At 43.4% G+C, this 12,004-nt stretch overlaps 1 protein-coding gene across 1 annotated transcript in view; it reads right to left on the minus strand.

Moving 5' to 3' along the window:
- FOCAD (focadhesin) overlaps positions 1 to 12,004 on the minus strand; it is a 1,081,710-nt gene that overhangs the window by 21,734 nt on the left and 1,047,972 nt on the right. The window lies entirely within an intron of this gene.

The following is a 12,004-nucleotide window of genomic DNA, read 5'->3' on the forward strand; positions in this document are numbered from 1 at the left end:
ATTAGAATAACACCATTATCTAACTCCTCCTGCAATACATTGTATTGACAAAAAAGATGATTAGTAACTCTCCACCCATTTTTAACATAACTAGTAATGCATTTTAAATATCCCAACTGAATTAGCCCACAACTAATGGAAGGCCCCTGTAAAGTATAACCATGTACTGCAAAATACGTTATAGAAGGTGGCTAGGGGAGCAAGATAATGCAACAATGGTTTGCAAAATGTAACATTTGTATTTGTGTTGGTTGTTTTTGGAAAATTGCAAAATAAAGAAATACAAAAAAATCCCACACAAATGTGTAGAACTTTTTAAACATTTAGGCCCTCATTATGAACACAGCGGTTTTAACCACTGTGTTCATGCTGGCGTTCATTCAAGTGACCGCCAGCCTCCCTGGGACCCCGCTGGCGGAATAATGTACAGTCTGCTGGGCTGGCGGGTGCAAACATTGTTTCCGCCCGCCGGCCCAGCAGAATGCCTCGCCGGGACATTGCCGGCGGCGTCAATGTCTCTGTGCGGCGGGTGCAGCTGCATCCATCGTGCAGATCACTGCCCGTAAATCGGGCAGGGACCTGTGCGATGGGGCACTTCACAGGAGCCCCTGCACTGCCCATGCCAACTGCATGGCAGTGCAGGGGCCCCCAGGGGGGCTCCGGAGCACCCCTTCCACCAGCCTTTGGGCTGGTGGCAGTAGGGATCATTATCCGAGGGGCAGCAGCGCTGCCCTGTTGGATAATGATTCCCTCTGCCGTCAGGCTGCCTGTCGGCCCTCCATGTTTTCATTATATGGCGGTTTAGCCCGCCATGCCGGTGACAGTCTTTTCACCCACCACCGGCATGGCGGGCTGAATCGCCAGGGTTTATAATGACCCCCTCAATGTTTTTGGAGGAGGAAAATGGTACATTCTCCTAAACCTTACTTGAAAGATAGTAGTGGTTTGTTACTTTATAGAGAACCATGGCTTGCACACAATCAAACAATGGAGGAATCCCAGTGGTTTCAAAAAGATCCTACATGGGACCTTTCTTGTTCCAAGAGCTTTGCATGATAAAATACAACGCATCTCATTCATTAAGTAAGAGATGAAATAATCACTGTAGAAAGTGTGTAAACATACACAAATCAGAACTGAAAAGAGGAACCTAATGATCTTGAGATGGCAAAGACTACCACAATCTTGAATGGAACAAGTAAAGAAAAATAACAAGTGCATGCTTAAAAGCTGTGTTGGGCTGTCTTATTTATGCGCCTATATAAGTCCACTTGGGCAATGTCATTCATCTAGTTTTTTGGTGTGGCTCCATTTCAGTACTACGCTTCAAGAAAGGCCATACAGATTGTCCTACTTGTTACAGTAAGATCGACATCTTGGGCACCAAAGCCAAACTCTACATCAAAATATTGTTTGGTGAACTGGAGGCTTAGGAATATTCTTTATATCAGACAGGATTCTATTCAGGCTTGGAGACTACAGGCAACACAGAGCTGTTACTACTGGCATGAAGGACAATCAATGAACGGCACTTTTCCAGATTGTAAGCGCCAGAGGCTTCTCTTTGGTCTTTGACGGAGTAAATCTTGCCCTTTTATTAGGACACTCAAGGTAGAGAATTTTTCCTTTTCTTTTTTCAGCTCTACAGCCTTTTCATGTAGTAACAATGGGTCAGAATAAAGGGGGGCTCTGCAGCTCTGGCAACCAAAATAATTATTTTGGTTAAAACAGGGCTGTGGCTTAGCCCCATTGCTATTTTGTCTTTATATATCAGACCTGTCACAAGTTAAAGCTAGATTCTTACCCACAACCAAACTGGGGATGGTGCTGACCCAAATTATACTTTATGCAGACAGCACTGTTTCTTGTTAGGCAGGATAGTGGTCAGTCTTCAATAAATAATAAAACACTGAAATAAATACATGAAATAGAATGTTGAAAGCGATCTGCAATTCACTGAGATCAAAACTTTTGCCACTTGCTCATTTGATTGGTACTTTGACTCTCTACTATTGGAGCTACTAGCAACAAACACCAATCTCTGGACCGGCATCAACAAGATGGTTACCATTAAAATGCACTTGAATTCTTTAAAATCTAAAGTTCTTTGATTTGGAGGTTATTTTTGGTTAACATAATAATTGAGCTGTTGCTACAGATTATTCAAATGACATTTGCACCAAAATGAATTTAGGTGGATAGCTGCTGGATACAAGTACTTACTATTGCACCAGTTAATCCTACTTGTCAAATGTCATTTCACACACTAAGATTGGGTAAGACTTTGCTATGGTTTTGACAGCCATCAATTTAAATGTGTCATATTTGAAATGTGTTTCGACTTAACGCGGCACCTAGTAATTCTCTGGAGGCACAATTTAGAATGAAATAGAGCTCCAGGGGGTCACTTGGTATAGTTAGAGGTATTATTGTTTAGTAAATCCTTTAACCATTTTGAGGTTTCTACTACTGGGGTGTCTGAGAAAATGTTACAGTTAAGAAGTTACTTAACAAGGGATCAAAATTGCAATTGCTTTAATCCGACATCAATTCCATTTCTATTAAGATATTTTCTGAATACCCATTTCTTATAAATACTAAATTTAAACATTAACATTTTTTATTGATGTCATTTTTTTTGTTTTTAATTTCTTCAATTAACTGAGAAAGACCTTAGCTTGCCTTGGGAAAAAATCTATGTACCCTGATGGATGCATCAGGCAGTAAATAGAAGAAGAAACAACCCTCACTTTCGTTCTTGTCTTTGCTTATACCAGGAAAGAAACCAACTTCTTACATCTGTTTTCTGTATAAATGGAGTAGGAACAATTAAGCAAAGCATGAATCTCGGCATCCAGGCGATAATTTCCAATTTTGCTGGAATACTGTTAAATATTTGAAATTTGTGATTAAAATTCCAGCTGAATGTTCCAAGACCGGTGTTTATGGCAGATAGCTAGTGCTTACATTGTATTGTCTGTAATTCTTAAGAAACTGTGTGGAAGTGATTAACTTATTTTGTTTCTATTTTGGTAGATATGGTTGCTGAGGGATTTGTGGCTATTTTGAGATGGTTAGGGCCTAGAATTCTATAATGTTATAAATCTACTGATGGACCGAGATCAACCTTTTATTTATTTTTTAGCTTAAATCTTATCAGGACAGTTTTCTTTCATGCTTTGCGTCGTGATTATAATACGAAAGCAAAACTAAAGCATCGCAGCTGTTGCTTGTGAGTGCTACCCCCAACTAAATAGTGATAACAGGAGTATTCAATACCACCTCTGGGTTTACTTTGCTTGTAAAGGTCATGCTATCCAATTTGGGTACACAAACAGCTTTAATCAAATGTTTACAAATGTTTCATGTATGACTGTATGCTATATAAAGGATCAGTTAGAAAAGCAACCCAAAGTACTATCCATAACATCGCCACGTCAAACTTCAACCCTATCATTCACCTGAACTTTACAACACTTAGGACTGCCCAACAGTCAGTCGATTTCACTCAAATTACAATATATTCAGCCTTTCAAGAGGGAAAAGAGCATTGAGATTAAAGAAGACATACATTTTTATGTGTAATATATGTAGAAATGTATATATATTCACTAAAAAACAAGGTAAAAGTAACGTTATAGTTAGGTGAATAGATCAGTGACAACATTAACGTTTTGAACTGAAAAAAAAAAAAAAACACAGCACTTCACCAGTTATAGTTAGCCAAGTTAACCATAACTTGTGCCCCCGCCATACACTCCTTATTCCCTCTCATATTACATAACTCATGACATGTTTTATAACATCACTTAGGACATCCTTGATGACATCTCAAATGACATAATTAATAACATCACTGACGGGGGTAGCCACACAGCAATGTGTTTTTTTTGTTTTTTTTACAGGCCAGGGAGGCCACGTGGCCCTTCTCCTGAGCCTCACTGGCCCAGGGGACCCCATCTCCCATGACCATTTATTTTTTAAAGGGCAGGAGGACAAAGGGCTCCCCCAAGCCTTATTAGGCTCTGGGGACCACATCCCCAGGGCCACTGTTTTTTAAGAGGAGGGGAAGCCGTGAGACTCCCCTGAGCTTTTAAAAGGCCCTAAAGACCCCAACCCTCAGGGCTGTGATATTTTTAAGGGGGGAGCTGTGTGCCCCCATCCCTCCAGCCTTGCAGAGGCCCTGGAGACCCCATCCTCCAGGGTCATATCTCTTTTAAAGGGGAGGGGGATGCATGACCCCCTCCCCTAGCCTCATTAGGTCCAGGTACTCCATCCCCCAAGGCCCTATGTATTTTCAAAGGTGAAGGGGCAAGTGGCCCCCCTCCCTGAGCATTGCGACCCTATTCCCATTGGCCTCTCTTTCTAAAGGACAGGGAGGCCGTGGGACACCCCTCCACAAGCCATTATAGGCCCCGGAGAGCACACCCTTGGGCCACAGCTTACAAAAAAGGTGAGTGGGCCACAAGTCTCCCTCCCTGAGCCTCTTTAGGGCCCCACCCCCCAGGCCTTTTTTTTCTTAATTAAAGGGGAGGGGGCCATGTGCCCGCTCCCCTTCCCCACCCTCCGAGCCTTATTAGGTCCTGAGAACTCCATCCCTCTGTGCTACTACTTAAAATGATGGAGAGGAGCACCTCTCCCTGGGCTTATTATTCGTTTCTTTGAAGGAGAGGGTGGCTGTGTGGCCACCCTCCCTTAGCCTTGTTAGGCCTTGGGGACCCCATCCCCAGGGCTGTTATTTTTAATAAGAGGGGAGGGGGGCGCATGGGACCCCTACTGTCCAAGCCTTGTTAGGCCCTGGGGACCCCATCTTCCAAGGCCACAACTAAAATTAAAGGGGAGAGGGGCCACACGTCCCTCCTCCTTCTTAATTAAAAAAAATAACAGCCATGGGGATGAGCCTTCAGGTGAGTGCGTCTTGGCCAAGGTAAAGGAAATTTTGTTGCAGATGACTACCACCTTGACAAGGTCATCTTTAGCACTGGCTTGCCCTTCTTTACACCAGTAAGCCACACAAAGCTGATCATCCACACAATGGTTGTTTGTATTGTTGATGTAAAAACTCCGTGCCCTCTTGGGTTCTAGACAATGGAGCTTCTCTTCCTTTTTCGAGTGTTGAGGCGTTGACAAAAGCGCTGGCAGACTGATTGGCAAACGTAGAAGGGTGGCATGACCTTGGGGAGGAAGGATGGCCAATTCTTCAGAACCAAGTTTTTCAGAAACAAGGTGAGCTAGGGCATGTGCAACAAAAGTGCAGAGTTCATGCTGCCTGCTGAAGTGATGGCAATCAGGAAGAGTGTCTCAAAAACCTGAAGAAACAGCTTGCGCATAGGGGAAAAGGAATGCACATGAGAAAGGCCATGTGCAGTGTCAGTGTGGCATAACAAATGGTTTGGGAGGGGACATACAAGTCAAATCTTTACTAAAGCACATCACAACTGGTGACTTAAAGGTTGTTGATCGGGTAAACACAGAGATGTAGAAAGGGTCAACAAATAACCTTTCACTGTGCCAAGCACAGGCTGGGTTAATGAAATAAACAGAAGGACATGAGACAGTTTAGCTTGTAAGGGGGCAATGTTTTGGTGTGAAAATGTTACAAGATCAACCTATATATAGACGTCAATGGCATAAAGATTAATGCAGTCCTTTCTTGTGAATGCAAATACAATTGATTGAGACAGATATATACTCTTTCTGTTGGTGAATATCCAGTGGTGTGTAAACCTAACATATATATGAAAAGAACAGAATCTTCCAAACTAATGAGGTTTTTGAAATGTTGAGCCATGTTAAAAAAAAAAAATGAATAAATTAAAAAAGAGAACAATCTTGAAATTGTAGACTTTCAGTTCAATAATGCAAATGGTATTCACTGCCTTAGTGATGTAATTGTTTATTTCTTTTATATTTACCTTTAGTCAGACTCGCTTTTGCAAAACACAGAAACCTTTTTCTATGACTAAGTAATTTGCATTACCTACTTCAGTACTACAAACAATTGTGCCATTCTACAAATGGTGACAGAGATATAGTTGATGTTTGTACATGAAATATTTATTTTTCAATAGATGAGCAGCAGGATGCCCATGAATGTTGTATGGTTATTCTTGAAATAGCAGCAAATGAGAACTTCCCACATGCAGTTCTATTAACACCCTAATTACAGATTTCACTGCTACTCAAATTTCTATATCTGACACCCTTTCACTTGTCCTACAATTATTTTCCACCATGAAGAAAACACTGCTTATGGTCATTACACCATATATTTAAGAATCAATACAGGATGGACTAAATGTAATGACTAAGTTATCCTTTAAATACAGATTGCTAAAACATTTAAAGAACTGTTACTTTCTCATTCTAAATCCAACGTTTTAACGGTAGATCAGAAATAGCATTTCTCAAATATGGAATATATATACTACATAGCACCTACAGTAGATATGTAAATATGTGGTCTAGCATGGCTGATGACGTGTGAAGAAATCTACTGCTTTAGGTAAGAAATGTAGTTAGTTATTAGCAACAACCTTACCTAATACAGTGCAACTCACAGTTGAACAAACACAGTATTAAAAGAAGTTTCTGAGAGAAAGTAGCCTCTTTCTAGCATGGTTACCCCCATTGTTCGCCTGATTGTCAGTGTGTTTTGACTGTGTCACTGGGATCCTGCTAGCCAGGGCCCCAGTGCTTATGGTTTGTGGCCTAATGGTCAGTATGTTTCACTGTTTCTGCCAGTATGTTTGACTGTGTCACTGGGATCCTGCTAAAGAGCACCCCATTGCTTATGCTCTCTCTGTTACAAATGTGTCCTTACATACTGGTAACTCAGTATTTCACTCCAAAGTGGCGTACTGGTCCCCCCCTTATAAGTTCCTAATATATGGTACCTAGGTACGCAGGGCATTGGGGCTCCAGCATTTATTTTGTCACTCATAGGGAGCACATGCAAAGGCTTCTACATGACTGCCATTTCAGCCTGTGTGAAATAGTGCACAAACCAGGTCACTTATAAGTCACCTATATATATATCAGGTCTTCCAACTCTAAAGGCTGGGTGCAAAGTACCTGTGTGTGAGGGCACCCTTGCTCTAGCAGAGCACGTCATCCAGGCCCATTTTTCCAGACTTCGTGAGTGTGAGGATGCCATTTTACGAGTGCACTGGATATAGGTCAATACCTATGTCAAGCCTCACAATGGTAACTCCGAATATGGCCATGTAAGGTGTCACACAACTGGGAATTGTACCCCAATACTGATTCCAGTATTGGTTGCACAATCCCATGCATTCTGGGGGCTCCACAGTGGATCCCCAGTACTGCCATACCAACTGTGAGGTTTTCCAGGCAGCCTCAGCTGCTGTCACCTCACAGCCAGGTTTCTGCCCTCCTGTTGCTTGAGCTGCTCAAGCCCAGGAAGGCAGAACAAAGGATTTCCTTTGAGAGAGGGGGGTGTTACACCCTCTCCCTTTGGAAATAGGTGTTACAGGCATGGGAGAGGTAGGCTCCCAGAGCCTCTGGAAATGCTTTGCAGGGCACAGATAGTGCCCTCCTTGAAATCCAGTGTACACCGGTTCAGGGACGCCCCAGTCCCTGCTCTGGTGTGAAACTGGACAAAGGACAGGGAAGTGACCACTCCCCTTATCCATCACCACCCCAGGGGTGGTGCCCAGACCTCCTCCAGAGTGTCCCTGGGTTTTGCCATCTTGGATTCCAAGGTGGTGGGGCACTCTGGGAGCATCTGAGTGGCCAGTGCCAGCAGGTGACGTCAGAGACCCCTCCTGATAGATGCTTACCTGGTTAGGTGACCAATCCCCCTCATCAGGGCTACTTAGGGTCTCTCCTCGGGGTGTTTCTTCAGATTTGGATTGCAAGACTCCAGCAGTAATCCTCTGCATGATTTACTTTATCTTCTACCGACGGAACAGCCGCTGACCGCTCCAGGAACTCTACAAAACTGCAACAAAGAAGCAAAAACAACTTCTGCAACATTGTAACTTCAGCACCTGCCAGCGACTGCAACAGTTTCCAGGTCGTGCATCCTCCGAGGACTGCCTGTCTTCAGCCTGCACCAGAAGAACTGAAGGAAATGCCTGTGGAGTGACGGAGTCACTTCCCTGCTTCAGCAGACACCTCTCCGCAGCAACGACCAGTGGCGTGGATCCCCTCTCCAGATGACAGGCATGGATCCAGCAACACAGGTGGTGGACTAAAGTGACTCCCACCAAACCAACGTCCAGCTGTCCAACTTTGGTGCAGGTAACAGCTTGCCTCCCCATGCAAGACAGTACCCCATACACGCATGACTTGCAGTTACCAAGGCTTATGTGTGACCTTCCAAGAAGTTCTTTGTGCAGAGCACATCTTAGGCCCCCAGCACTCCATCCTGCGCTGCACAGATTCCTGAGTGGTTCTCCGACAGCGTGGGATCCCTTGCTGTCCTGCTGTGTGGGCCTCAATTTGCACCTTCTTTATCCCCGTGCTGTGGGACTCCTGTGTGCGCTGCCTTGTCTTCTGAGGGCTCTCTGTGTTGCTGAGAGCACCCTCTGACTCCCCCTCCTGGGTAGAGACCACCAGGTCCCTCCTGGTCCTGGGCAGCACCATCATCTGTAACCGAGAGCTTTGCGTGTGCAAAAGCTTGTTGGCGGAATCCAGCGACGCAAACCAGACTGCATTCATCCATCCGGCATGGGACATCTTCTGCACCAACCAGCAACCCGGATCTGTCTTCTTTGGTGCAATACTCACTTTGTCTCCTCACCGGTGGTTCTTCTTCTGCACCTTCATCCGCGTTAGCAGGGGCTACAATTCTCCCTGGACTCTTGAGTGCTTCTTAGACTTGGTCCCCTCCTTCCACAGGTCTTCAGGTCCAGGAATCCATTGTTGGTGTCTTGTAGTCTCTTCTGGTTCTTGCATAATCTTCTATTACAACTTCTTGTGTGTTTCAGAAAACCTACTGTGATTTACTCCTCTTTTCCTGGGCTCAGGGGTGGGGTCTATTACTTACCTTTGGTGTTTTCTTACACTTCCAGCGCCCCTCTACACACTATACTTGCCTAGGTGGGAGAACGACTTTCGCATTCCACTATTTTAGTATATGGTTTGTGTTCCCCCTAGGCCCTTTGCAACCTATTGTTGTTGTCACTATTTTGACTGTTTTCTGACTGTGTACTAACCTGTTTTTGGTTACTAGTGTACATATTGTGTATAATACTTACCTCCTAAATGAGTATAGTCTCTAAGGTATTTTTGACATTGGGTCACTAAAATAAAGTACCTTTATTTTTCTAACACTGAGTATTGCCTTTCATGTGTGCGAGTACTGTGTGAATACAGTGGTATTGCAAGAGTTTTGCATGTCTCCTAGTTCAGCCTTGGCTGCTCTGCTACAGCTACCTCTAGACAGCCTAGCTGCTAGACACTGACTAATTTTCATTAATTAGGGATAACTGGACCTGGTATAAGGTGTATGTACCTTTGGTACTCACGACAATCAGGCCAGCCTCCTACAGTTTTTTCCACAATCCATTTAATTTGTGATTTCCCTAGTGTTTCATGATGAACAAAATATAATGCCACTCTGCTCCCTGGTGGGTGATAAATGATAGCATATATTTGTAACTTTCCTGTTACTACTACCTGAGCAAAACTAAATAAAACAAGTTTGTTTTAATATCTAGTATAATAAATGTTTTGTAATGTAGTGTTTCAATTAAAATAAATACAACAGTTTTAGTAATTAGAAAGTAACTATAGTATTTATATGATATAGAGAGATTCTTGGAATACTTACCGTTCACTTATCTTCTCCTTGAATTTTTGAAAGACTTTATTACTATCAGTACCCGTAAGTTAAAAGTTAGCGATAATACCCAGCTCTTAATAAAAAAAAAAATTGAAAATAGTTCTAACAAGAACATTTTTTCTTCTTTTTGTTTCGTGTTTATTTCTCTCAATAAACTGTAGGTCAACAGGACCATCTGTAAAACAAAACAAAAACGCACCCAACAGGGCACGAAGAAACATGCTTCAAAAATAAATATATAATTCTATAGGTTTTGGGGAGGACAGAGGTGGGGAATGACAAGCTAACGCGGAATATTGAAATCATTTTCCCCTGTGATGATAACTTTCTGACAGTAAAGACAGTAAGTTGCAAACCACGCAGAGGGCTCAACAATGTTGCACTGCTGCCGCAGCTGGTTGAAAGCAATTTATGACCCAGCTGCTGGAATGGTGGGTGGAGCTGAAGTAGGAGCTTGTGGTCGTGGCTGAATGGACATACCGGAAGTCAAAGGTAGCAGCAGGTGGAACATCCAGAGGTGCAGCAGATGTTCATTCCTCCAGTTGGGCCAAATTTAAGTGACGCCACCTTTCTGAGCATGCCAAACAGGTGGCCTGCACGGTATGCATGTGCTTCCTCATTCCCATTGTCCCGAGGGTGTACTGCTATCCAGTTCCACGCGAGATGACTATTTCACAAAGAACAAGTCACTTGCCGGGTGTTCACTTTCTTCTCCCTTGATGGAGTGGTGAAGAATTGCCAAACAAAAGACTCCTTCAGCATTATGTGGCACTGTCAGTCCTGCTCCTCTATTGCAATATCCTCCCCTTCTTCCACCAATGGATGTTGAGCAGCAGGTTGGCCTTCTTCAACCATATTACCAAAATCTGCCCCCACAAAGTAAAAGCAGCAGCAGGCCTAGTTGAGATCACACCAGCTCAAAATTACAATAGAACTGAGCCAAAATTCATAACAACTTTCTATTGGCTGGAAATAATTTTTTCCAGCCTATCAAGTTCTTTCTGACCATTGTGGGGGAACCGCAGTATTCTCAAAAAAGTACAGTGATATGGATGAACTCTCCACCCTGTCCCCACCCCTCCCCCCCCAAGGATTAGTGCTGCATTTATCAGCACAACCTATACCCTAATATTACTACTTTTCAGCCAAAACTCTAAGATTACTATACTTATACAGTTTTTGTTTTCCAATAACACAAACACTAACTTGGGCTACAAAAGTGTAGCCCAATTAACCCTTCCCCAAAACAAATGCACAATTATAAAAAAAAGTTACATTTAAAAACAATGAATCATATAGAGACACAATTTTACAACCTTTTTCACTTTTAAAAACCTTACAAATTCACGAAAAAACAAAGGTTACAACTTAGTTATAATTAGGTGTCAGATTGGATCTGGAGATTTTTCTTCGAGCAGTACCCTTGCAAGCCGTCAGGTGGCGTCGGTCGACTCCGCGTTCATCGTTGGCATCATGGTCGCCGTGATGATGTCGGGGTCATACAAAGATGCCGCCTCAGTGCAGTGGCGTCAGTTTATTTTCATGACTTTCCACGCTAATGCGCGGAGCCATGAAGAACACTGAAAATGGTGCCCAGGAGTTAAGGTCCTGAAAAGGTAATCCCTGACCCAAGAAATCAGTTCGCAAGCGGGGAGGATGGGTGGGTTGGTGAGGAATCTGCAACTAGAATATGTCTCTACCAGAAAAATCGTTACCGAAGGTAAGTAACTTGTTCATCTAATAGAGACTTCTAGTTGCAACTTCCTTTCCTTAGAATAGATACCCAACCAATACCATCTTCTGTGGTGGGCTGCAAACCAAGATCATGCTAAAAAATCATGCAGGACCGAACAACCAAAGTAGTCGTCCCTGCGGACCTGAGTGTCCAGGCAGTAATGTCTTGTGAGCATGTGCAGGGATGCCCAGGTTGCTGCCTGCCAGATATCCAGGACAGGAACTGCGCGTGCTAACGATGTTGAAGCAGCAGTTCCTCTTGTGGAGTAAGCGTTCAAGCCCCCAGGGGGTTGCTTCTTTGCCAAAGCATAGCACACTTCGCTGCAAAGTAGTACCCACCATGAGATAGTAAGTTTTTGCGCTGCCTTCCCTTTCTTCGCACCCACATACCCAAAAAAGAGTTAATCGTCCACCCAGAAATCTTTAGTAAGATTGAGGTAGAACGCCAGCTCTCTTTTT

The sequence above is a fragment of the Pleurodeles waltl genome, chromosome 1_2, assembly GCF_031143425.1.
Source record: "Pleurodeles waltl isolate 20211129_DDA chromosome 1_2, aPleWal1.hap1.20221129, whole genome shotgun sequence".
Classification (NCBI taxonomy): Eukaryota; Metazoa; Chordata; class Amphibia; order Caudata; family Salamandridae; genus Pleurodeles; species Pleurodeles waltl.